Raw genomic sequence first — 22,082 nt, 5'->3', positions numbered from 1 at the left:
CGCTAATTCCATATAGTCCATCAACTTCATCTGCCATTGTCCAACCCTTCAGTGCTTTCAAGCAGCAACCATTCTCTCAGCCAGCAAAAAGCAGATGGTTCACAACAAAGTTTAGGGGTCTGGCAGGGCAGGTCCACCTCCTTCTTTGGCATCCGTCAATATCTTAAATTTTACTCGTGGCTTCCTGCCCTGCCAAACAAATCTAGAAACGTCCCTCTGCCACCTCCTGGAACAATCCATCCCATCCAAATCTTGCAATGTTTGAAACAAAAGCAACATCCCCGAGAACACAGCAACCCTCATTCCCACCACAGCAACTCGACCCAACAATAACAGCTTCAGATTTGGACATATTTCCAAATCCCCCTTCTCTTCAATCCAACGTCCTTCACAGTTGTCCTTGAATAAACTCACATTTCTGGCGGTCATACTAACCCCCAAAAACCTCTCTTTCTCCACCGATGTTAGTCCTGTCTCCTCCTGGAACTCAGTCAAACTTTCCTTTTCCTCAAGTAGGGCTCTGATCCTCAAATTCATCTGTTTTTCTTTAAGTTCAATCATAACAAATGTCAGCTTATGTTCATCAATTTGTCCTTGTATGGATGGAACTCTCTCTCTCTCTCTCCAGTTGAATTGCTTTAAATTCAGCAGCAAGGGTTTTCTCCTTAACTTCATCCGCAGTTTGACGTATCAGAGTAGATTCCTGTATCAATTTCTGGATGGTTTCTGTGTTGGTATTCACCTTTTGTCCCAGATTATTTAAACTTTCTACCATTAAGTCTATTTTAATATTTACAGCATTTACTTTCACATTCATCAAATCTGTTTTCTTGTGAAGCTGTTCCAGCGAACCGTTTATTTTCAATAATGCGACTACTAAGGCCTCTTCTGTCGACATTTCGTCTATTTTTTCCTTTCCATTTGCCATAACACTTAAGAGACTCAAGGTCAATCCCAGAGTCTCACACTTCTTATCTTGCAGCTGGAAATTCCCCTAGCCCAGCTCCTATGGAACAACCAATTTCAAAAACTTCCACTAGGGGAAACAGTTTCTATTTGTATTAGTCAGTACTGTCCTCTTTTAAACAATGTTCCAATAATCCAAAGTTAGTTTGAGTTTTCAGTTACTTTTACTCCTCTTTAAAAGCAGCCGGGAACAGTAGAAACAATGTATTCTCTTATTTCGCTACCTGTCAATGAACGTTCTAAACGCTGTCAATGAACATTCCAAAAGCCATCGATCCTACTAGCAGCCCGTTTCCAGGGTCTGAGCGGCGGTATTTTAACTGTCTTAACTCTCTCCTGGTACAGGCATATTCAGTCCACCCCCCCCCTCTTCTCCTGTCTCCAAAAGGGGGGGGGGGTTAGTTCTTTGCTGATGGAGATTTTAGTCTTTTTACAAAAGGGTTTCCAAGACTTCAGCTTGCAGGCTTATTGCTTTAATTTATTTACAAAAGGGGGAGGCGGACTTCCTGTGTTGAACCTCCCCGTTTCGATGACAAATTAAACGTTTAAAAATCCAATTCTCCCACTTCAACTCTACTCACGGGTAATTACTTTAGAGTCCAATTGTCCACAAGAAAAAGTCAGTGCTCTCCGGCAACAGCTATGCGGCTTCGCTCCGTGGAAAAAGCAGACGATTCGAAGCACCGCACCGCTCACCCCACGTCGCTCCAGATCCCCAAAACCGGGTTTCCCCGCGAGTAGGGGAGGCGCAAAAGGTGCCCGCCGAATCCCACGTTCACAGGCTTCTCCCGCCTGTGATTTTTACGGGTCTCCGCCTTCGCCGTGGCGGTACAGACCCAAATTCCCATGGGGCAAGTTCCTCCCGATCAGAGGAACTCCGCCATTGCTGGAGGCACCAACCCGGAAGTCCCCCAATGGTAAAAATATATCTGTCCAAATTTGGCTGATGTTTGGCATCTAGTACACCAGCAACCACCAGCCCGGCACTCTGAGCTTTCCAGAAATAAATTTAGAATTTCAGAAGTATTAAAAATTATATAGGAAGAACACCAACCCTATTGACTGAATTAGAATAATAAATTGAAAAAAATAGGAGTGTTATTCATAAAACGAAGTCCATGAAGAACGAGACCAGATGGTTTTCTTACAGAATGGTATAAGACATATTTAGATTTTTTTTTTTGGCCCCTAACTGCCTAAGCATATTATTTAAGGAAAACAGGGGGAAAGGGGGGAATAGGCCTGCCAGTGTCAACCTATGGAGCCTATATTTCTCTTATATCCAGGCCTGGCAAAGGCCATACTAGTTATGTAAACTATAGAGCAATATATTTAATTTACGTCCGTATTAAAATGCTAACAGCCATTTCGACTAATAGATTTCAGACACTGGTTATCAACTGTAGTACATTTTAAATCAAGTGGATTTTATGCAGCATGGACAGGGAGTGGATCATCTAAGACTGGTATCCAATTCCATGGCCATAAATAATATAGAATAGCTCCAGCTGCACTTAAATCTTAGGATGCTGAAGGTATTTGATGAAGTATATTGGCAATTTCTGTTGTTACTTTGGACAAGTTTCAACTTCTTCAAGAATTTATAAAGTTCATAAGAATTTTATGCCTCTTCCTCTAAATAACAAAAAGGGAGAAATGGAATTCTTTTGGATGTGTTTGGTTTGGATGTATTTGATACACTAGGAGGCAGCCCTCTGCCTCCATTGATATTTGATTTATTTTTGGAACTCCTGGAAAGGTTCCTGAATCTTGGGGGAATTCATGGTTTTGTTCATGTGCAAGTAAGATTTAAAATAGCCTCATGTGCTGATGATTTATTATTATTTATTAGTAGATTTGAAACATCTATACCAGTGTTTCCCAACCTTGTGCCTCCAGCTGTTTTTGGCCTACAATTCCCATCATCCCTTGCCACTGGTCTTGCTAGTCAGGGATGATGGGAGTTGTAGGCCAAAAACATCTGGAGGCACAAGGTTGGGAAACACTGATCTATACCATAATCAATCAATCAATCAATTAATTAATTACAAAAGTTAATTTTTGTAGTATTTCAGTGCATACAGTTAAATTTGCCAAAATCTGAAATAGTACTAGCGGCCAATTTTAGATCACCTGCTTTGCACACTAATTGGTGAATTTGTTGGTGCCCAGAGGTCTGTACATATTTAACACATTTCTCTCTGAACATAATGTACTTGTTGATATCTGGTGGTGGTTTTAATTTTCCAGACATCCGCTTATATCACAAGGTGCGTTCGTTAGCATGGAAAAATGATTGGCAAATTTATCTTTCTATGAATACCCTCAGCATGGGCAATTTTAGAGATGGGCTGTTAGCAACAACACTCTTTGGATGGCTAGTGAGAATGCAATGGAAAGAAAGGATTCAAACCATCCGTTTTAGCAGCTATAGAGATATGGTGCCTATTTGGCTTGTCAGTTACAATTTTATCCATAGGCAATTAAAACACAAGATAATTAGAAACAGTTAAAAATAAATACATACATGATTTAAAGGAAGACTAAAAGAAAGTAGAGACTCATTGAAGTCCCTGAACACCAAAGGGCTTTAACCCTGGCTCAATGTCATGCCATCCCCTCGGCCATTATTGAAGGCCGATACAGGAAGATTGACTACCTAGATAGACAATGCCCATGTGACCCGGGACAAATGGAAACGGTAGATCATGTCCTTCTCTAATGCCTGTATTACAGAGACATTCATACTAGCCTGATTTCCCCACTACTTCAAAAGTATCCAGGGTGCACAGGACAATTTTACACCTCCCTGCTGCTCTCAGAGACCGATCCTGCCGCAACGTATAGTGTTGCTAGGTTCTGCACAGCAGCACTCGAGAATCGTAGGAGGATGACTTGTGCCACAAATCAGTTTTAATGAACATATCAGAGTGCTCTGTAAATGATAGTTAAAACCTTTATATATCAACCTTTTGTGCTCTCCCACACCTGCCCAATGTTCCTGACCCCTCTTTTGAATTCTTTTAGCTTCTTTTAAATTCTTACAGACTTTTATATTCACCTAGTGTTTTAATACCTTTTCTGTATAGTTAAAGCTATGGTTTTCCCAGTAGTGATGTATGGAAGTGAGAGCTGGACCATATAGAAGGCTGATCGCCGAAGAATTGATGCTTTTGAATTATGGTGCTGGAGGAGACTCTTGGACTGCAAGAAGATCAAACCTTTCCATTCTTAAGGAAATCAGCCCTGAGTGCTCACTGGAAGGACAGATCCTGAAGCTGAGGCTCCAATACTTTGGCCACCTCATGAGAAGAGAAGACTCCCTGGAAAAGACCCTGATGTGGGAAAGATGGAGGGCACAAGGAGAAGGGGACGACAGAGGAGGTTGGATGGTGTTCTCGAAGCTACCAGCATGAGTTTGACCATACTGCGGGAGGAAGTGCCTGGCGTGCTCTGGTCCATGGGGTCCATGGGGTCACGAAGAGTTGGACACGACTAAACAACTAAACAACAACAAGCTTCCTAAATCGCTTTTTAGATTTCAAATGCTGGTCTATGACCGTAATAAAGATTTGTTGAGTAGAGGCTCATGGTAAACACCAATTTATCAGGTTATGAAAGCCCACAGAACAGAAATAGGAATGCTATTCCACAGAACGGGGGCAGCCACGTGAAAAACTCTGCTCTGAGTTGCTATGGAGTTGGCTTCCGAGATCTCTGGAACTTACAGGAGAAACTCTCCTGCAAACTGCCGTGAACTACAGGGTGTTGATCTACTGGGTGATATGGAGGTTTCTCAAATGTCTGGTTCCTGAATTGTGATTGAATCCTACCCACAAATAGTGACAGTGTTGGAAGCATTCCCAATACTTCCGATAGCCCCTGGGATTCCCTCTTAGGAACCATAGGATTGCCGGCCCCAGTGCTCAAACGCTTCTTATGTACGTTCCACCATCACCACAGCTTTCGACACTTCCCATTAAAAGGTAACCCATTCCCTCCATCTGTGATGCATGCAAGGCTACTACTGTCCCCACACTCTGAGAGATAGCCCCAAATGCTGCAAGAAAAAGGAAAACATCAGAGAGACATGTAAGGCCAACAACTGACTTTTGGACACAGGGTGAAAAGGAAAAAGCCATGGTTCTTCACTTGAAGCCTTTTTGGGGGGGGGGGTTTAAATAATATAATAGCACGAATAGAAATCATTAAGAGTGCAGCTGTTAATTATGTGATAATTTTTTTTGGGGGGGAAAGGAATGCAATAGAAATAAATAAGAATATGAAACACAGTAATATTAGATCATAAAGGTCCATCAAGAATGGTGCGCGGGAATCCTCTTAACAAAATTGTATTAATTTGGAGCTAATTTGTGTAATTGGGTTTATATTGGAAAATCAATAGCAATAATTGGCAGGACAACACATTGCTTTCGTACCTGCGCATCCATTAAGAGGTGTCTCATGAGCGCCATGGAGTTCTTCAGTGTGTCTTTCTCATTGGGCAGGAAGGTGTTATCATCTTCACTGAGCGCTTTGGCCTTGTTCATGATGAAGTCTGAGATCTGGTCGTTCAAGGTGTGTAGCGACTGTACAGCTAAGGAGAAAAGACAAGAGGGGAGCTCTTGAGACTAGGGGTGGCTGATCAGGGACAATGCAGTCCAAAAGTAACTGAAGTATCTGAGGTTGAAAAGCACTGCCGTGAATAATACTGAGTTAGATGGTGAAATGGTCTAACTCGGTAGAAGGCAGCTATCTATTTAAATCATCCCTTTATTCAGAACCATGAGACTGGGAAATATTACTTTATTGATGGGTTGGGAGGTGGACCAACTGTTTAATTATCTGTTCCAGGTCCTCATCTGGAGTTGATGTCAAGCTGACAGGTTGGTAGTGGCCCAGGTTCTCTCCCAACCCCCCTTTTATGAAGAAGGGGGCGGCAATTGCCCACCTCCAGTTGACAGGGTCCTCACCTGTTCTCCAAGAACTCAAAGATTATAGACAGTGGCTCTGAGATTACATTTCATTGGATGCAGTTCACTAAGATATAGAGACAACTGAAACCACAAGTCATTCCCCTCCTTGGTTCCTTGTTGGTTTTTGCTGCCTATCAGCAGGTTCCTTTACCACCACCCCAGTTTCCTGTGCACCCCAGTATTTGCTGTCCCCCCATCCTACTATTCTGTTGTTTTTCTTGTTTGGGAGAGTGCCTACTAAAAGCATGGGTGTGTGGACTCCTGTTGATGCCGTCTTATCAGGAGGTCCATTTGGTATGGTTTAGCAGTGGTTGGGAACAGTTGATCCTCCAGATGCCGATGAACTGCAACTCCCATCAGCCCCGGCAAGTATGGCCAAGAGCAAAGGATGATGGGAGTTGGAGTTCAGCAACATCTGGAGGACCAAAGGCTCCCCACATCTGCAATATTGGGATTGGGTCTTTAGCATGGTGGCACTTACTATCAGGAATGCCATTCAATATCTACTGAAGTCCTTCCTTTTTTGACAAGCTTCATCTTAGCCTGCATTCATATTGGATTTGAAAGTCTTTTTTTGCATATGACATTTTTCATTGTTTTTAATATATGGAATTTCTCTCTCCCCCCCCCCCAATTATTGTTTTCTTTTATTATTGTTTTTGCACATACGGAACTGCTTTCCCCCCATATGGAATTGTTTTTCATTGTTGATGCTTTGCTGTGAAATCACTTTGAGATATTGTATGGGAAGTGATTCATAAGTGGAATAAAACAAATAAACAGACAGACTTGTGGAGGGCATCATATCATTAAGCAGCATTTTGTGTGTGTGTTTCTCATCATTGATATATGTATCTATAGTGGTAAAAAGGAAAACACTTCTGTCCATCTGAAACTGAACTTTAAAAGAATAAAATGAATTAAAATTCAAAGATTTTAAGGCAATATTCATAAAATTTACACAATTGGCTTACTAAGAAGGAAAATGTTCTGTAATGTGCTACTCAATCAAAGCGTGAAACATCCTAAGAGGTTTAACTAGAGCAGGGGGAGACATGATTTGGAATTATGAGCCTGAGAAATATACAGTCTGAGCATGCACAGAGTGCATCTGCCTCCCCAATGAGGGAACTCTGTTTGTATTTAATGATTCCACAACAATAACTTCAGCCTGAAATATAAACTTGCTGAGTTGCGTCTCTTGCTAGTCCTACTCAGAGTAGACCCATTGAAATGAATGAGCACGACTAATGTAGGTGGTTCATGGTGCAATGGGTCTACCCTGAGTAGTGCTAGCACTGGACACAACACTATCAGTGCTATTCTTTTACCAAAATGTCAAGAGCAGCTGAGCAGCCCCCCCCCCCCAATAAGTGGTTCTAGCACAAACAGATAGCAATCACTGCAATGTTAAGGGGAAACAGCCAGTGTTTGGTGTGTCCTAGTTCACTGGAGCCTAGAGTAGTTCAAGTCCAGGTTTTACAAAAACATTACAAGGCAGGCAGCATCCATTGCTGACCATGTCTCAGCATGACAAGAAGGAAGGAAGGAAGGAAGGAAGGAAGGAAGGAAGGAAGGAAGGAAGGAAGGAAGGAAGGTAGAGAGAGAGAAAGCCTCTCTTTTTTTCCCTTCCTTCCTTCCTTCCTTCCTTCCTTCCTTCCTTCCTTCCTTCATTCCTTCCTTCCCTCTTAGCACAATTATGCAATCTTATTAATTCCACCAGCTTTTACTGAGGGTGAAGAGCTACAGGAAATGTGGCAAAAAACCCACATTTTTTAAAAAACACAATTTGTCACACCAATCATCCCCATGGCTCGAACTGCAGGATGAGAGAGGGACAACAGCAAGAAGAAAACAGAGAAATTGAGGGAGAAAGACTTTCATGCTGAAAGTGCCTTGAGAAGCAGGAATCTGGTCCTGATGCAAAAAAGTGAGATCTGCACCCAATGAATGCTATGTGCATTGATTCAGCAACACTCCCGGCACCCGCCAATCCCTTTATGTTAAATCTGACTTGAGAGATATCCTCAAGCTATGAGGGAATCCTGCCCTCATCTGGACAAGGAAATAATGTTCCACAAATATCCTAGCACTCGGGTGCTTTCACATACTGTTTTCCTTCATAGCCAATGTCTAATTATGTTGTCAGCTCCCCATGGAATTTAGAATGGACAAATCGGTCTATGTATAGCTCATCTCATTTTCACAAGTCATAAGTGCATTCTGCTCAGATATTTAAATATACATTTCTATGTAGAGATGGGGGAGAAATCTGGCTCCTTTCAGGTTTCACACTTCCCAAAACAAAGCGCAAACTGAAACGCAGCCATCCTTCGAAATTCACACTTTTCACAGTGCTCTAACCAAATGTGCTATTCTGGGAAGGTGTGCATAGCATATAAATGCAATCTAAATATAAATGCATCAAATTAGGGGGGGGAATGGATTGCCAAACATGCACACTGAGCAAAATTGCATTCAGCAATGTGTGTGTTTGTCCTAAAATGCTGGGTAATTTTTTATGGCAATCTGGAAACTTATGTGAAAACACAGAGAATTGAAATCAAGATCAGAAAGATGAGAAATTGTGATAAAGCAATGTGGACTGATTTGTTGGTGCCTGTTTTAAGCCTCCACTGGGAATCTGGAGCTCAGAATCCTTAGTCCAGACTCAAGCTCAGGCAAACACAGACAAATAACAGAATCCATCCCAGACTGACATTGGAGAGGAAAATGATGTCAATGGGACCCCAAGGAGGTGGGTTGGGTAGAGTTCTGGACATGCAACATGGAAGTAAAGGTTAAAAAAAGGTGAAGGACCCCTGGACGGTTAAGTCCAGTCAAAGGCGACTATGGTGTGGTGGCGCTCATCTCGCTTTCAGGCCAAAGGAGCCAGCGTTTGCCCGCAGACGGCTTTCCAGGTCATGTGGTCAGCATGACTAAAACCGCTTCTGGCACAACAGGGCACCGTGACAGAAACCAGAGCGCACAGAAACACCGTTTACCTTCCAGCCACAGCAGTACCTATTTATCTACTTGCACTGGTGTGCTTTTGAACTGCTAGGTTGGCAGGAGCTGGGACAGAGCAACAGGAGCTCACCACCGTCACGAGGATTCGAACCGCTGACCTTCCGATCGGCAACCCAAGTGGCTCAGTGGTTTAGACCACAACGCCACCTGCTTCCATGGAAGTACCAGGGAGCTGCTTGAAGCACACCTACATACCTGCCTTGGTTCTTCTAGCAACACTGCTCCATTTTACTTCTGTTTGCTGACCCTTTGGAAAAGGAGGCTTGATGCAATTTCTTCCTTTCTTTGTTTAAAAAGAATGTTTTTTCTTCTTCTTTTGGCCAGTACAATCCAGCAGCTCATATAGTCAGTGGGATGATACTGCAGTTGCCTGATGACAAGGATCTTCTGCTACATGTGACCACGTTGTTGTTGTTTAGTCGTGTCCGACTCTTCGTGACCCCATGGACCAGAGCACGCCAGGCACTCCTGTCTTCCACTGCCTCCCACAGTTTGGTCAAACTCATGCTGGTAGCTTCGAGAACACTATCCAACCATCTCATCCTCTGTCGTCCCCTTCTCCTTGTGCCCTCCATCTTTCCCAGCATCAGGGTCTTTTCCAGGGAGTCTTCTCTTCTCATGAGGTGGCCAAAGTATTGGAGCCTCAGCTTCAGGATTTGTCCTTCCAGTGAGCACTCAGGGCTGATTTCCTTAAGAATGGATGTGACCACACCGGACAGCTAAATTAGAATGAGGGCAATACTTTCTACCCGCACTTAGAATAGGAAAATATTTGGCCCCGTTTTGCGTAACTTTTGCACAATTTTTCTCCCCGCAGTCTACCCTGACTGGCAGTGGATTTCCAGGCCTTCAGGGAGGTGTCTCTCCCAGCCATACCTGGACATGCCAAGGATTGGGACCTTCTGCATGCCAAGCATATGCTCTACCAGTGAGTAACACCCTGCTGGAACTGTGCTTCCCGCATTCAGATAATAAAGAAAAATATGCATTTAAAATATGAAGCTTTGGGCTTTCACAACGTTATCACTCATTTCCCTTTCAAAATGAATTATACACCTTTCATCTCAGAGCCTGTGCTATGGAAGGAGAGGGTAGCCAGCGGTCGATAGTTTGCTAATGGAGCATCAGCTTAAAATTACTCCTGTCCCTCTTGGAGAAATGAAGCTTTTAACAATTGCCCATTAGGGTCGTTAGCAGCGGTAATATTGCACATTGTTGGCTTGCATAATTTTCTGTGAGAATTGCTAATTTGGGACCCACGCGGCAGATTTTTTTGATATTTTTTTTTAAAGAAAGAATTAATTATGGGGTTAATGTGGCTTTTCCGCAAGTCAACTCTCACTCTCCATTGATAAGAGAGAGGCATAGGCAATCCATCTGCTCCTTATAGAAGCTTTTTTGCTTGCCAACTAATATCCATCAGTTTCCACCACCAAAACAAAACTCTGTGATGTATAAATAATAAGGGATTAAGCAAACCTAAGACGGCTGCTGTGGGAGGCTTATCTCCCCCTCCCTTCCCGCTTTAAAGAGCTTTTCTTGTACACAAGCATAAGCATTGAGGGAGATGAAAATGCAAACTTATATTTGCTTTCACAGAACATTCTCCGGCTCCAAGTTTCAATCTTTTTGTAGAGAGCTTTTACCAGCAGGTCCCAGGTTACAACAATTTAGAATTCAGAATTAAAAGCAGAATTAAAACTGATTACAGTCGCAGGAATAGGATGGGCCCAGAAAAATCTGCATCTCAGGTGTCAAATGCCAAGGGTACTGGAATTGTTTTTCTGTTTGTGTGTTTGCCACTCTGGACTTCTCAGGAAGATGACCAATTTGGATGGCTTTAAAAGTGGATTAGACCCATGAAGGGTGTGGCTATCCATGGCTACTAGCAACAATAACTACTGCTCCACATCCACTGAAAGTTTCTTGGAATCTCGGGTGGGGAGAAGAAGAAGAGGAATAATAATAATAATAATTTATTATTTATACCCCACCCATCTGGCTGGGCTTCCCCAGCCACTCTGGGAGGCTTCCAACAAAATATTAAAATACCGTAATGCATCAAACATTAAAAGCTTCCCTAAACAGGGCTGCCTTCAGATGTCTTCTAAAAGTCTGGTAGTAGTTGTTCTCTTTGACATCTGGTGGAAGGGTGTTCCACATGGAGGGTGCCACTACTGAGAAGCCCCTCTGCCTGGTTCCCTGTAACTTGACTTCTCGCAGTGAGGGAACCGCCAGAAGGCCCTCGGCGCTGGACCTCAGAAGAAGGAGAAGAAGTAAAAGAGGAGGAGGAGTTTGGATTTGATATCCCGCTTTATCACTACCCTAAGGAGTCTCAAAGCGACTAACAATCTCCTCTCCCTTCCTCCCCCACAACAAACACTCTGTGAGGTGAGTGGGGCTGAGAGACTTCAGAGAAGTGTGACTAGCCCAAGGTCACCCAGCAGCTGCATGTGGAGGAGCAGGGAAGTGTACCCAGTTCACCAGATTACGAGTCTACTGCTCTTAACCACTACACAACACTGGGAGAGAAATGTTGTGCTCGTGTCCAGCTTGTGGGCTTCTCAAGGGCAGTTGGTTGGCCCCTGTGAGAACAGAAAGATGGACCAGAAGAAACGTTGGCCTCATCCAACAGATTAATTTCATGTTCTTAGGTAGGGGTGGGATAAAAATTTCATAAATAGCAATAAATCATAATAAATAATTCACCTGTTTCCAATGTTCAGGGGTAAGTGTTGCTGCTTATGTTGCCGAAACAGCACCATTCACACACCTCTCAACCATCCCAATTTGAGCAGGACATCCCAGAATTACAGAAGTCATTCCGGGATCCCAGAATGCCCTGTCTTTTGGGCTCTCACTCTCGCGAGAGCTCATGAAAAAAAACAAAAAACGAGCGTTCCAACTTTGATCTGCAGGTTGTTGGAGGATATGCATTCACACACGGCACTAGAGGGGGGTATCAGCAGTGTCAGGGAAGCTACAAGGTGTTTAGAAGTAAAAGCTTATTTGGGGTTAGGGGAATACTAAAGGGGGGATCCCCTCCCCTAAAAAGCCCATTGAGGACTGAGGTTGCTCAGCAGCCGCTGAACGCTGATTGACTCTTGGGGTAGTGGAGGAGGAAGAAGAGAGGAAAAAGCAGGTGGGAGAGGGAATGGAGTATCCAGGATTAAGGTACATCTGCCTTCACTGGAACTCTAGACCAGAGGACTCCTAGGTTGCAACCATTCCAGTTCTTGCTTTTAGTCCCATTGAATTCTCTTCCCTTCCTTAGAAGGGAAGCAAGTTCCAACACTGTTGTTTTTCTGCATTGACTGAAAAGTCGTCCTTTCCACCCCACAAAACCTACCCTAATTAAATCTAGTTTATTTCTGCAGTCTAATATCCCAGCTGCTTTTGATGTCTTACAACTGTTTTGACAATCTCATAGAATCATAAAGTTGGAAGGAACCACAAGGGTCATCTAGTCCAGCCCCGAACTCCACGAGGGTCATCTAGCCCCAACATGGGGCTTGAACCCACAACTCTGAGATCAAGATTATGCTCTACCAACTGAGCTATCCCCGTCGGAAGGTATTATATTGACGCCGTATTACATTGTGTTTACACACACACGCACACACCACTTTTAATTCTGGTCTATCATTTAGTTGTCCTGCATGTTGCATTTCTGAATTTTCTTTTCAGTGACAGGTGGATTTGGCTTTTATTGGAGATGGCAAGCCACTTTGCCAAAGTAGCTCCTCAAAAAGCAGAGTGTATATTTTGAAATAAGCAAATAAATAAATAACCATTTTGCTACAGATTCTATAATATTAATGAAAGAACTCCTGAATGTTAAAGAATGCAGAGCAAAATTTTCTGTACATATTGGATGCCCTGTAAATATATATATATTTGAAATTAATATTGGACCACTTTGAGATCCAGCACTGATGCCCTAAAACCAGGCATAGGCAAACTCTGGCCCTCCAGATGTTTGGGACTACAGTTCCCATCATCCCTAGCTAATAGGATCAGTGGTCGGAGATGATGGGAATTGTAGTCCTAAACATCTGGAGGGACGAAGTTTGCCTATGCCTGCCTTAAAACACACACACACACACACACACACACACACACACACACACACACACACCTACCTCTCTACACCTGTCAGAGAGCTGTCAGATGTTTCAGAAACAGCAATCATAAAGTCAGGTATTCTGCCCAATAAAATGAGGAAAAGCAAGCTGATTTTCAGTGCTCTCTCTCTGCTGCCCCCAGTGCTCCCCCCCCCCCCCATCGCTTTAAGTTATTTATATGGCTTTCCTCTGTACTTCCAGAGAGGAAAATGTCTCAGCTGGTGATAGATTGAAGCTGCTTCGGAGGTCACAGTCTGTCAGATTCTCCTTCTGCAAAAGTTGATCTGGCCTTTTGTGCAATGAACTTGGAGCAGCTTTTCCTATCTCCCTGCCACTTGGGCAGCAAAATTAATTTACTGGGAGGGAGGACGTGGAGAATCTGTCAGTGTTGCTGTGTCCTTCCTTCTCAGTGGGGTGTCTGGGTCTCTCTTCAACAGGTCTCCCAGACTTCTTTATGCAGTATTTGTCCTAATTCGCTTGCACAAAGCTTATGTGGCGATTGGAATATTATTGCCTTTTTAAAATGGCAGTCAAGAGAATGGGGCAGCTCGGAAGCTCTCCCTCTCTCCCTCCCTCCCTCCCCCTCCCTATTCTATTGACTGGAGTTAAAAGCAATTAAAAGCAACAGAAATTATAGGAAGACACCCATGGCAGGGAATCCCACAACTTAGGGCATGCTGCGGGGGAGGGGGGACTTTGGTACTATGAGTGCAGAGTATAGTGGTACCTCGGGTTACATATGCTTCAGGTTACATATACTTCAGGTTACAGACTCTGCTAACCCAGAAATAGTGCTTCAGGTTAAGATGGGCGGGGTATAAATAATAAATTATTATTATTATTATTATTATTCAGGATAAGAACAGAAATTGTGTTCCAGCGGTGCGGCGGCAGCAGGAGGCCCCATTAGCTAAAGTGGTGCTTCAGGTTAAGAACAGTTTCAGGTTAAGAATGGACCTCTGGAATGAATTAAGTACATAACCTGAGGTACCACTGTATTGCAACTTTCCGCATATAAAGCAAACAATAAATGCCAAGAAAAAGAAAAGGTGACACACCGATATAAAACCATACACCCATATTTCTGGTGTTTATGGTGAATGTTGTGCCTCTAAGTCTGAAGCAATAAATGTTCTGGATTCTCCATCCCTTTAGAAAGATGTAGTTCATGTGTATTTTTTCCTGCAATAGTCAGAGTCCATATGTTCTATATCATAAGGAGACATGCAGAGTTCTCAAGGTTTTCCATTGCTGGGCTATTAGAATCCTAGCTGCAGCTGACATCTGTATCAAAACCTTATTAGAGCAACTAGCTTCCAAGTTGTCCATCCACTTTCTCAGAAAAGACAGTTGTGGCTAAATCTGAACAGGTTATTTAATTATTTTAGACATTGATTCCCATATTTCCAATCTTAAGTTCACCATTCCTCATTACTACATCAGTTTGTGCATTATTTATTAAACAGTCCTTGTGAAAATTCATCAGCATTTTAGTACGAACTCACATACACATTTTTCAATGCAATCTTGCCCAATATAATGCATTTCTGCATATTGCTTTCGCGTACATTTGCAATTTTTGCACATGCTTTAACCAGGTACGTACATTCTTGTACCCATTGCGTGCCTGGAGAACAGCATGGCAAAATTCAGAGAAGCGCGGGTGTTTGAATGACGGCTGCATTTTGGGTTGCATACTGATTCTGAAAGTGTGAATGGGGAAGGTTGAACCTCAAACGCAAAAGTTAAATTGAATATCTCTGGCCTTTCTACATGAGCCAGAAAAAAGTAACAGAATGAAACAAATGAAAACCCCTCCATCTCTGCCTTAGCTGCCCTTTCAATAAGTTTAAAAGGCAACGGATCTTAGATCAGCCTTGCATTTTCAGAGGACGGAGCTTGACTTATACCTCTAGAAATAGCTGTTATTTCTCTCGGTAATGCTCTACTTGGTTTCGGGCCCTGCTTCGCCACTGCTGCCGCCGCCACCGTGACCTAGCAGGATGCTGTCTTTATGTCTCTGACACTCTGCATTGCCCTTGGTTGTGCTTCAGCAAGCCTGTGCTATATTGAACACAAAAGCCATTGAAGCAGGAACGAAAGACTTCTCAATATCAAGGAAATTTTGGGTGGTTGCACCTTAAGCTGAGGCTTCTCTTCAACGGAATTTGCTTGCTGGATCTCTCTCTCTCTCTCTCTCTCTCTCTCTCTCTCTCTCTCTCTCTCACACACACACACACACACACACACAAACAGCTGCTGCCTCTGTTCTCTCCATTCCTCAACCCCAACTCCCCCTTTGCCAACCGCCCTTCCACCACATTCCCTTCCTTCCCCCCCCTTAAATAGGGTTGAAATATTTCAAAAAGTAAAATCCAGGACAAAAGATTGTCAAAGATCCAGGGCAAAGTGCCGCCTTTTGGAAATTCTCCCCCAGACTTCAATTCCACCTTTGAAATTTCAGTAACGTCTGGAAAAAGCCAGCCATATGGCAGCCCTGTCTTAAAATAGTATTTTATTGAAGCAGCAAAATCAGACAAATCAATACAATAAGAATAACAGAAATAAGTAGGGTACTTAAAAGACAATTGGGAAAGTCATATTTCACACTGTACCACAGAGAAGGAGTCCTGTATGTCCGTATTTGTTGTATATAAAATCCTACCAAACACCATAGAATTTTTCAGGTTCCTCCAAGTCTTTGGCAACATGTAACCCCACCTCCCACCCCTGCTAAACTCCACATATTTTCATACCAAAGCAAAAGTCACAACTCCTGTAAGGTGTTTCACTTTGGGGCAATTGAGGTTCTGGCAACCATATCTAGATTCCCTGAGAGCTGGAACCCTTCAGCTGATCATCCCACAGATAAAACAAACAAAGTTGTGGTGAAATTGGGGTGGAATATTTTGGTCATTTCTTGACAAACCATCGTCCAGAATTTGAGTACCTGTGGGAATTTGAATAACTGTACTCCTCTGCTACCCATTTCCATTACAGCTATTCAGACTACAAGTTAGTGGGGCAGAACCCTCTTATTCAGCGATCCCTCTCCTTTTGTGAACCACAGCGTGACTCTCACACAGTGACCCTTCCTTGGTGACTGGAGTCACTATTTCATTTCAGATCCCCGCTGTTTGTGCATGATTGTCAGTTCAGGTGTTTAACAGTCTCTCACTGTGAATTCTCAGTGGCGATAAGAAGCTCTTGTTGTTTTGCCAGTTCTTCCTCTGGGAGACGAGTCCTCAAGTTTATATGGAAAGGCAAACATATAATTATGATCCTAATCAAATTTATGCAATATTATGAATAGGCAAACTTACACAGAGGCTCGATATTGATTTTTTTTTTTAAAAAAAGCTTCTATAATCAAATTCAGAGCTGAGGTAATATTTCTGCCCTTGTAATCTTCCTGTCATTGGAGCACCCCCCACCTCGTTTTCCAAAAGAAGAGGAAAATGGTTTATGATCTGGGCATAATGGTATGTTGCTTTCATGATGCATTTGCCCTCAGCTGTTTCAGGGGAAATCTGCCCTTGAATTCCAGGAGCCAAACTAGACAGTGCTTTAACTACATAGCTAGAAACCTAGGAAGTTGCTTTATACTGAAGTGTATCAATTGTCCATCTAGTGCATAATTGTCTATGCTGTCTAATATTATCTCTCCAGGCTTTCAGACAGGAGGCATGCCCAACTATTCTCAGAAACAGAATAACAGAACCATAGAATTGTAGAGTTTGAAGGGAACTCCATGGTCAGTTAGACCAATCCCCTGCCATGCAGAAATCTCAACTGAAGTATACATGACAGATGACCATCCAATGTCTGCTTAAGAAACTTCCAGTCCACCATCTCTCGTGGGAGTCCGTTCCACTGTTGAACAGCTCTTACTGTCAGAAAGTTCTTCCTGATGTTTAGTCAGAACTTCTTTTTTTGTCACTTCAATCCATTGGTTCGGATCCTAGCCCCCCCGAGAAAACAAGCTGGCTCCATTCACCCTGTGGCAACCCTTTAGGTAGTTGAAGATGACTATCATATCACCTCTCAGTCTTCTCTTCTCCAGGCTAAACATATCAAACTCCCTCTACCATTCCCTATGAGACTTGGTTTCCAGAACCTTTATCATCTAGGTCAGTGTTTCCCAACCTTTTTTGGGCAAAGGCACACTTGTTTCATGAAAAAAATCTCGAGGCACACCACCATTACAGCCCCGTGACGTCAGCGCGCAGCGTCACGCCAGGAGGGACATGAATTGCTAGCAAATTACATAATCACCTCCTTGAGGGCTGGCTCATCTTCTCCGAAGGCAGAACCCCATTAATTAACAGCACAGACTCACACCATAGCCAAGACGAGGGGGGAAAACCTCAGTCATGCACAGTCATGCACATGTGGGGGCTAAATGAGGACGAAGACCGGGCAGAGAGCAGGGTTCAAATCACCCCACCTGGCCAGGACAATCCCTGGGTGCTCCCTTGGGCCACTCGCCTGACCCACCTCGCAGGGCTGTTGTTGCGAGGATAACACGGGGAGAACCATGCGCGCCCCCGGGAGCTCCTTGGAGGAGAAAGCGGGCGATGAATGCAATGCGCGAAATATATGAGAGGCGACCAGGTTTTGCAGGTGAGGGGCCCCCGCCAGCCTCCGCTTCCAACACCCGGTGCAACGACGCCGAAGTTTCCCCCCGGGCTTGGCTCGGGGAGCAGCGCTGCTCCCCCCCGGCTCCCCTTCGCCCTCCCGGCTCTCTCTGCCGCCCACTGGGGACCCCCCTCACCTGCCAAGTCCGGAGCGCCGGTGGAAGTTGCATGCATGCATGCAGGGTGCCGCGTTGCCATTGCATTGCACTGCACTCCATGCAACGCCTGCACGCATGCATTGCCTTGCACGCCCGCCAAGGGGTCTCCCCGCGGTCCGATGCGTCCCCTCCGGCGCGGATGCAGCATTGCAAAAATAAAAAACCCCCGACGCAGCCCTACCTGGGGGGCAGCCTCCGCCTCCGCCGCTCCGCCTCCGCGGGGATCCCCGGGCTCCATCCTGCCGCCCGATCTCCGGGGGGCGCAGGCAGGCTGCGCGGGGTCTGCGTGGAAGAGCCCCTGCCCGCCCGGCCGCCGCTGCTGCGCTCATTCCATGGCCGGGAGAAGAGCGCTTCAAACAAAACACCCGGCCCGCCAGGCCACGCTGGGAAACGTAGTTCGCGCACCCCGCGCAGGCGCGGAGCCCAAGGGCGAGGGGACTACGGATCCCGGCAGCCCCCGTGCCGGGGACGGAGGGGGAGAGGCCGGGTGCAGGGATGGAGGGACGGGTGGGCGAGCGAGTGAGTGAGTGGCAGCCGCCAAGCCTTGGCCGAGAGCCAGGAAGGGCCTCCCCGGAGGAGGAGGAGGAGGGAGGCGCAGAGCGGGAGGGAGGGAGGGAACCCCAGGGGTCATCTAGTGACGGCGCCCCAATCGAAAATTTGACTTTTTTTTAAAAAAAAATCTTTCAATTTTTTAATTTCCCCCGCGGCACACCAGGCAACATCTCGCGGCACACTAGTGTGCCGCGGAACAGTGGTTGGGAAACACTGATCTAGGTCACCCTCCTTTGCACACATCCCAGCATGTCAATAGCTTTAAATTGTGATGCCCAGAACTGGTAGAACCAGAACACAGTAGGCCAAGTGTGGTCCGACCAAAGATGGAGCAGCGACCATTACTTCCTTTGATCAGGGCACTGTGCTTCTGTTGATGCAGCATAGATTAGCAATAGCATTTGTGGGGTTTTTTTTGCATCACTCTAGCTTGTGGTCTACTAAGACCTCTCAGTCATTTTCACATGTACTACAGGCAGTCCCAGGTGCCCCCCCCATCTTATATTTGTGCAGCTGGTTCTTCCTGCTTAATTCTAGAACCTTACATTTGTCCCTATTGAAATTCATTTTGTTAGCTTTGACTCAGTTCTCCAAATCCCAGATCCAAATCCAAATGTTCACCCCAGTCCTCCAGTTCAGAGAACCCAGGACTTTACTCCTATGGTTAAGGGTCTTTGTTAGCTGCCCTTTCCTATTTGTTTCCTCTTCCTGGTGCATCACTCAGTCTCCAAAGCTTACTGTGGTCCACAACTTGGCTTTCCATCTTCTTCATATTCTACACAAGTCCAATGTCCTTACTTTTAAAGCTGCCCTTTAATATTTCCATTACGCTCCCCAGCGCTGCTTAAGGATTTTGCTCCTCACAAGTGTTTTCTCGCTGCTTGAGAGGAATTCAGACGAAGGCAGGATCCAAAAGCCAAAATTCCTAACATTTGTTTATTTGTCCCATGTCTGGAACGGAAATCAATCCCGCAAGTAGGGTCGGCACTCACTGCTGTTGTTACTTTCAATCTGTAAATGATACACAATTTATTGCATTCCCATCCCTGCCCCTTTGCATTGCGTTTCTTTTGAACAGAAGTAAATGAGTTGGAATAATGCAATGGCACCTTTTGGAATTTTGCCTCAGTGGACAGTTTTTGGCAGAAGGCGAATTGCAGAGGAAGGGAAACAGCGTGTAATGTGGCGAATTCAGGGTGGAACTGAAAATGATGCCTTCTTGCATTACTCCCATCCATCTTGTTCACCAAGGACAACCTATGAGTCAGGAGGCTGTAATAGCAATTGAGTGGAAGATGAGCTAAAGACAGAGGCATCTGAACTGTACCCATCCAAGTACAATCTCAGCCGGCCACATTCTTGAGAAGTCAGACACTATTTCATTAGGCCTTAGACATCCAGGGACAAGAGGGGCTTTGGGGGAGCAATTAGTTTGGACACTGATGATCTCCAACACGGGAGTAAAAATATATCTATTTCCAGCAGTGACTGACATCCAGTTCTTTACAGTATCGATGTGGGGGATGGAAGGAGAGCGGAAAGAAACGAAGGAAAGCCAGCATATCTAGTTCCATGCACAAATTAATGAACATGACACAGCGCCATGTGTTAATTTAAAATGTGATTAATTAATGGAAAGGAAACAAGCCTAGCATTTAGATCGCAGGCTCATCAGCATCAACAGCTAGGGGTATATGTGAGTGTGAGTTACCATAGCAACCTGTTTGGTAGAAAACCTAAGAAGTAGTACATCCACACACCCCTTTCTTCTTACTCAGAATTGCAGCATTAATGAGACACGGATCTGAGATATTTAAAATACTGGGGCAGGAGTGGAAGGCACAAGAGAATGGGAAGCAATTTCGGCTGCCTTGTGAAGGAACTGGAGATGGTGGATAGTAATGGCAGTCCAACCACCATATCCAAGGCCCAGCCAGGTTCAAGCTACCAGGGCAGAGGAGTGGATGGAGAAGGAAGGACTTTGCATTTCGGTTCATCTTCAGTCCTCCTCCTCCTTAAATGCTTTTTCTCCTGTTGGAAATGACAAGAGGCAAAGGAAAGGGATGGATTTAGGTACATGAGCAATAATGTTTTAGAAGGGCTAGCATTGTACTCTTAATGTTCCTTTCACCCTGAGCTACCTGTTGCATTCTGGAACTGCGGCTTTATGGCTGATATACCAACATGCTGGCTAATTTTAATTTGTAGCAGTATACGGGACGCGACACAAGGAGGAACGTGTCAGCACGTAACAGCTGTGCTCGGAGATCTTCACTGCTTGCCGATTTGCTACCGGACCAGACTCAAGGTGTTACTATTAGTAAACAAAGCTCTTAATAGCTTTTTTTTGGGGGGGGACTTATCTCTGACTTACCCCATATATGCCCATATATTTGTTAGTTTATTTGGCCAGCTCCGGCCCATCTGGAGCTGACACTACGGCTCATCTTATCTTTGAGCCCAGCAGAGCAGAATTCCAGTCCGCAGAACGAAAGGATAAGCAGGTATTGTGCTACATGCTAAAGTTTTATTTACACTCTATGCTGAGAGAATACAAACATCCTTCCTGCCTCTGTGAGAGCAGAGAAGCAACTGTCTCTCTAACAAAGAAACTGAGAGAACAGTGAAAAACAGGAAACCAGTGTACGTCACATCCAGTCTCCCATTCCCATGGGAATCCAACAGTAACTTGGACTGTGGAATGTAAACAATTGTCTTGTGACAAGCATTTTGCTGCTCAGTGAGGGAAATAGAAACCAACATCCTCCCCCTTTCTGTGAACATCACTGGGCAGCATGTTCGTACAATATCAGTACAAACCCAACTTCTGCACATAGGTACAGTGTTGATCCCTTGGAACAACCTTTGACAATACATCAGCAGGAATTTCATTACCTGGCATATAGGACACTGTTACGAGTCCCTTCTGAACACATTCCCTAGCATGTTGCAGTTTCAATTGCAAATGCTTTGTGCTTTGCTTACAACCTTCAGAATTCAGCAAAGCCAAACATGCTTTGTTGTCTTGATAAACCTGGATTGGACATTTGACAGGAATTTCCATGTCTTTGCACAATTGTAACAACCATTCACAATCTTTAAGTGAATAAGACATTCAGTTCAGCTTCACAAGTACTTAAGCTAACTGTTGTTTGCTTCTTGCATGACCAATCAAATAGACCCTGATTGTACATGTAGCAAATTCCAGACGTACTTTTCCTGTTTGTAGTGTCACCTCCAAAACTTGCATCTGCAAATATCTCAAGACCACCAGACTTCTGATTGTTAAATCTCAGTCTGTAATGCATAGTGCCTTTCAAATAGCGAGCTATGCGTTTCAGAGCTTTCCAATCCTTAACAGTAGGATTGTTGACTTGTCTGCTTAGCAAATTACAGCTAACAGCAATGTCAGGTCTTGAACATCTGGCAATGAAGTTTAGTTTGCCTAGCACACTTCTGTACAGTGTAGTGTCAGAAAATGCTTCTTCAGTGTCATCTACCTGATAATCTGTTGTCATCGGTGTGTCTACAGGGTTAGTATCCATCAGGTTTAGCTTTTTTTTTTTTAAAGATATTTATTAAAGTTTTTAAACAATAAAACAGACTTCACATTCACAACCAAAAAGAAAAAACACCATC

Source organism: Podarcis muralis, chromosome 7 (genome assembly GCF_964188315.1).
Source record: "Podarcis muralis chromosome 7, rPodMur119.hap1.1, whole genome shotgun sequence".
Taxonomy (NCBI): domain Eukaryota; kingdom Metazoa; phylum Chordata; class Lepidosauria; order Squamata; family Lacertidae; genus Podarcis; species Podarcis muralis.
The sequence above is the reverse complement of the archived record's forward strand: the minus strand, read 5'-3'. Positions refer to the sequence as shown.